This window comes from Phyllobates terribilis, unplaced genomic scaffold (assembly GCF_046119375.1).
Source record: "Phyllobates terribilis strain yellow unplaced genomic scaffold, ASM4611937v1 Scaffold_9__5_contigs__length_417890890, whole genome shotgun sequence".
In the NCBI taxonomy this organism is placed as follows: Eukaryota; Metazoa; Chordata; class Amphibia; order Anura; family Dendrobatidae; genus Phyllobates; species Phyllobates terribilis.
In genome coordinates, this window is record NW_027362769.1 from 202,542,323 (window position 1) to 202,548,733 (window position 6,411).

Sequence of the window (6,411 nt, forward strand, 5' to 3'; positions counted from 1 at the left end):
TTCAATTGTTTTGCATGAGGACAGAATACCCTCCCAGAGCTGTTGCTTAGATGTGAACTGCCTCCCGCCATCATAGACACTCCTTTTGATGATGCTCCAGAGGTTCTAAATGGGGTAGAGGTCAGGGGAGCATGGGGGTCACACCATAAGTTTGTCCCCTTTTATGCCCATATCAGCCAGAGATGCAGATGTTTTATGTGCAGCATGAGATGGTGCATTATCATGCAAAAAAATGATCTTGCTGTGAAATACATGGTTCTTCTTCTTGAACCATGGCAGGAAGTGCTGTTTGAGAAAATCCACATACATTATGGAGTTCATCTTTAGCGCCTTCAGGGATCCTAAAGGGGCCGACAATCTCTCTCCCCATGATTCCAGCCCAAAACATTACTCCACCTCCTCCTTGTTGGCGCTGTAGCCATGTTTGCGTGGGGTGTCCATCAACCAGCCATCCTCCACTCCATCCATCTGGACCATCGAGCGCTGCACGGCACTCATCCGTGAACAAAACAGTTTTGAAATCAGTCTTCATGTAATGTTTGGCCCACTGGAGCCGTTTCTGCTTGTGTGAAGTGGATAGAGGAGGTCGACAGGATGGCATATGCACAGCTGCAAACCTCTGAAGGACCCTTGTTGTTCGGGGGACGTTGGAGGCACCAGCAGCTTCAAAAACTTGTCTGCTGCTATGACAAGGCTTTTTTGCCGCTGCTCTTTTAACCTGACGTAATTGCCTGTAGGAAAGAGTCCTCAATTTGCCCTTATCAGCACGCACACGTGTGTACTGTGAATCAGCTACATACTTCTTGATTGCCAAGACACTTCATCCTGATCATCGCACAATGTTGATTGTAGTCATGCCTTGACCTAAACACTCCACAATTTGCTGCTTCTCAGCAGCCGACACATCCTTTTTCTTTCCCATTTTGGCAGAAAATGTAGGCTGCTTAATAATGTGAGACAGCCTTCTTAAGTAGTCTTGCCTTTCATTGGACACACCTGCCAAACTAATTAGCACAGGTGTCTGCAAATGCTTACAGTGATATAAAGAGCCCTGACACACATCACCATCAATGAGTTTAACTGACAAACAAACAAATTCTTCCCTTATCACTCCTAAACACTTTTTGCATAATAATTTGGAACACAGTGTACATGTGCTTTTCCATAAAACACCAGTGGTTCACGTAGTGAATCTTACAGTTCTAACTTGCCAACCGTGGTCTGTATGGAGTTGTTCAATAAAGGGCCCAAAATTAAGATAACATAGATGGGAGAGGTCTCTATGAATAGGAATTCCTAAGTATTTGATACCCTGTGAGGGCCAGGCAAAGGGAAAGTTGGACTGGATGGAATCCTATATGGATTTGGGGAGGGAGACATCGAGGGCCTCAGACTTCGCTGCATTGATTTTAAAATTTGACCATGTAACAAAGTGATCTATTTCAGCCATAACAGCATGGATGGATATATGTGATTGAGTGATATATACTAGTACATCATCAGCAAATAGAGAGCACTTGTACTCGGTGCCTCCCACCTCAATCCACCTAATATTGGGGTTATGGCGAATTGATGAGAGCAGGTGCTCCGTCACTAGGATGTATAAGAGAGGGGACAGAGGACATCCCTGCCTTGTCCCATTGGTGATTGTGAAAGGTGATGAAAATGTTCTGATGCACCCCCTGGGCCTTGGGACACCCGGAGCCGGACCCTTTTTGGTGGATGCTGGTGGTTGTAGTCTTCGTGGCGGCGACCCGGTTCCGTGGCTCAGGGTGGTCAAACCAGTGGCGGAACTATTTATGTGGTTTTGATGTTTAAATGTCCGACTACGCCACCCGTGGATTGCGGTCAGAGTGAACCGCCGCTGCAGGGCAGACCGCTGAGGCTGGTGTTGTGGGTGCAGCAGAGCGTAGCATAACTCCCCACGGGAGGAGTATAGCCTCAGGGCAGTGTATGCGGAGGATGGGGGTGATGGTGTAGGGCAGCACCAGTAATGACACGGAGTCAGTGATGCAGTCCAGGGCCTTTACTCACAGTTCTTATTATCCAGACCACGTCTGCAGGTAACGGCTGCCCACGTCGTACTGTGCTCACCAGGTGAGGGGCTCAGACAACTCCCAGATAACTTTAGAGCGCTTCACAGGACCCCCTTTGTTTGTCCTTTGTCTGGCCTTTCTTACCAACCCTTCTGTCCGGCTGCCTCGGGCCTCCTCTTGGTAAACTTGGCGCCAGTTTCCCTGACCCTATGTGCTGCCCTCCAAGCGGGTGTAGCGAGGGGCTGCGCCACATAAAATGTCACAGCCTCCGGTTTCTAGCTGAGTGTCGTTTCCTGCCTCCACTAGTTTTGGGGACCGGTCTCCCCCTTTGGCCTGACCCCTCCATGCAGGTGGATTCGGGCGTGCGGTGGCGACTCGCCCGTCCGCACCCCTGGGATCCCTTCGTTCCTCGTTCCTGGAGCCTTCTCCGCTCCTCTTCCTTCCTTCTCCCTCTTCCAGGCCTGGGCCTCTGTTACTAGGCCCGCCTCCGGAGCAGAGCTCATGCAGAGCCCCTGCTCCCTGCCACTTCTGCTCAGACTTCTCTGCACTGAACTAAGATGGTGCCCACCTTTTATACTCCCTTCTCAATGCACCCAGGAACTGCTTCCTCCCTGCTCCTGCACTACAGGGTTCCCCTTCCTCAGTGTTCCCTCCCCCCACTCCAGCCAGGGACAGGGACTGTCGTGCCCATCTCAGGGGCATATTGGTCGCCCTGCCCCACGGCAATGTGGTGTAATGCATGCAGGTGTCGGGTCCTGATCCACACTCCATCCTTACCTGAGAGTGAGATATCACACCTCTGGGTGAGGTGCAATACCTCTGTAGCAACCGAGCCCTCATGGTGCTACAGTTCCATTCATCTTCAGCCTAGGTGACGTATTGCGATACAGGGCCGTGATTTTGGCTATAAAAGGGTCCCCTAGACCCCTACCCCAAGCTTTTTAAGAGAATCATATATGACATGCCAGGAGACTCTATGGAATGCTTTCTCAGCATCCAACGAGAGTATCTAATTACAAATTTTTAACTGCATCTAGTCCAGGAAATACTTTGTGCCTAGTAGCAGTGTCTGCTAGTCAGCGGATTATCCCGGCTGTTAAGCAAGCTACACCACCTGTAGTTTGGACACTTAATTTTTGCAAAGGAAATGCTTCAGGACCACGGGATACTCAGTGAAGAGCATCAGGAGGCACCCCAAGGCATAGGGGCTGGGACTGGCAGTGGGATGCCTTGCGGTGGACAGCCGAGCTCGATCCTTATAAAAGCTTTTTAACTGCAGCAGCTTTTGTGGATGCTACTGGAGCTGGAATTACGCGGCTGCTGGCATGAGACTTGCCCTCCAATAGATCCTTGTAAATGGATTTAAAGTGTATTCATTCAAATTAGAGAGACAATTTAAATTAAAAAGCTTAGAGCTGCCTCCACCACAGGGGGGCTCGCTCGACCCACCAGCGGACAGGCACCAGTATTGGGAGAGGGGGGCTGGCCGTCAGGGTTCACCGCGGCTCTGGCACAAACCCGGCGACACGGAGGTGGCACGGGCAGGAGCGGGCTGAACGTGTCGGCTTCTCACTTTTTGGATTTTAGAAGGGCATGACATGCCTATATCTGTGTCTCCCCCTCCTTTTACTCCTCCACCTCTTTTCTTTTCTCATGACTATATGTACTTGTCACTTTTCCATGTGTTAGTTGTGACTTCTGAGCAGTTTGTCAGCTTTTGGACACCTTTGAAGGTGTTTTCTATGTGTTTCTATGTGTTTTTGTTTGCCTGCCATTGGTTTTAACGGTGTTCGAAGGTGTTCGACGAACAGTTCGACGAACAGTTCGGCGAACACACGGGTGTTCGACGAACCGAACCGAACTCGAACACTACGGGGGTGGCTCAACACTACTACAGACATCCGATATCATATACAGGATAATATACAGTACAGACCAAAAGTTTGGACACACCTTCTCATTTAAATATTTTTCTGTATTTTCCTGACTATGAAAATTGTACATTCACACTGAAGGCATCAAAACCATGAATTAACACATGTGGAATTATATACTTAACAAAAAAGTGTGAAACAACTGAAAATATGTCTTATATTCTAGGTTCTTCAAAGTAGCCACCTTTTGCTTTGATGACTGCTTTGCACACTTTTGGCATTCTCTTGATGAGCTTCAAGAGGTAGTCACCGGAAATGGTTTTCACTTCACAGGTGTGCCCTGTCAGGTTTAATAAGCGGGATTTCCTGCCTTATAAATGGGGTTGGGACCATCAGTTGTGTTGTGCAGAAGTCAGGTGAATACACAGCTGATAGTCCTACTGAACAGACTGTTAGAATTTGTATTATGGCAAGAAAAAATCAGCTAAGTAAAGAAAAATGAATGGCCATCATTACTTTAAGAAATGAAGGTCAGTCAGTCCGAAAAATTGGGCAAACTTTGAAAGTGTCCCCAAGTGCATTTGTGGCACCCCAGGGATCTGGTTTCCACAGTAACAGCAATGTTATGTCTGAGAGCAGGTGGGAGGTCTCTTGGTCAGGAATCCTATGCATGCCACACCTCCTGCCCAGTCCTGGGAGGGGAAGAACTTCCCCTATATAAACCTAGGGCTGAGGCAGGGTTAGTGAGTAGAGAAGAAGTAGAGACAGAGAAAAGAAGCAAATATAGGAACAGAACACCAGGAGCTCTGTGGGAGCAGTGTTACAAGGAGTCAGGGGCTGGCAGCTGCAGAGCTCGCCCTGACTGAGAAGATTTCTTACCGGACCCGGAGTCCGAGGCTGTGGGGACTAACTCCTACCCAGCAGCAGAAACCGACCGGCAGGGGATTGCAGGTCCCCTGGCCCAGAAACCCGAAGGCACGGTCACACGCGTGGGACCAGCACCGCCGTCGTGGAGCGGAAGCTACTAGAAGGCCCCGAGTCACCGGCCATACGGGTGAGCACCACACGGCACACTCAGGGACGTGGGCTACTTTTACCCGCCTCTAGCAAGGTAGCCAGAAGAGTACAGTTAGTTTGGGAGGCCTACAACTCCGCCTGGCCAGGGGAGATCCCATCTGCTCAAAGACTGACCAGGCCCCGATCGCTAGCCAGTACTCCGGGAGGGTCTATCTTTGTGACCAGTAAAGACCCTGAACTACACCGTACCGTCTCCGAGTGGTTTCTGCTACCCCCATCATCCACGTCGGCTGCCCTGAGGCCATACCCCTCCCGTTGGGGGTTATACTACCACGCTGCACAATCCTACCACCGGCCTCAGCGGTCTGCCCTGCAGCAGCAGCCCTAAAGCTGCATACAACGGGTGGCGTAGTCATCTAACATCACTGCTATTGCAGCGCCACTTAGACTCCCTGGGCACGGACCGGGTCACCGCCACGAGACTACAACCCTCAACAGATCCGGCTCCGGGTAAGCCCCCGCGTGCGCAACGCAGCGCGATACAGGCCCAGGGGCGCGTCACATTTGCAAAAACCATCAAGCACTACAAAGAAACTGGCTCACATGAGGACCGCCCCAGGAAAGGAAAACCAACAGTCACCTCTGCTTCTGAGGATGAGTTTATCTGAGTCACCAGCCTCAGAAATCGCAGGTTAACAGCAGCTCAGATTAGAGACCAGGTCAATGCCACACAGAGTTCTAGCAGCAGACACATCTCTTCAACAACTGTTAAGAGGAGACTTTGTGCAGCAGGCCTTCATGGTAAAATAGCTGCTAGGAAACCATTGCTAAGGACAGGCAACAAGCAGAAGAGACTTGTTTGGGCTAAAGAACACAAGGAATGGACATTAGACCAGTGGAAATCTGTGCTTTGGTCTGATGAGTCCAAATTTGAGATCTTTCGTTCCAACCACCGTGTCTTTGTGCGACGCAGAAAAGGTGAATAGATGGACTCTACATGCCTGGTTCCCATCGTGAAGCATGGAGGAGGAGGTGTGATGGTGTGGGGGTGCTTTGCTGGGGACACTGATGGGGATTTATTCAAAATTGAAGGCATACTGAACCAGGATGGCTACCACAGCATCTTGCAGCGGCATGCTATTCCATCTGGTTTGCATTTAGTTGGACCATCATTTATTTTTCAACAGGACAATGACCCCAAACACATCTCCAGGCTGTGTAAGGGCTATTTGACCAAGAAGGAGAGTGATGGGGTGCTACGCCAGATGACCTGGCCTCCACAGTCACCAGACCTGAACCCAAACGAGATGGTTTGGGGTGAGCTGGACTGCATAGTGAAGGCAAAAGGGCCAACAAGTGCTAAGCATCTCTGGGAACTCCTTCAAGATTGTTGGAAGACCATTTCCGGTGACTACCTCTTGAAGCTCATCAAGAGAATGCCAAGAGTGTGCAAAGCAGTCATCAAAGCAAAAGGTGGCTACTTT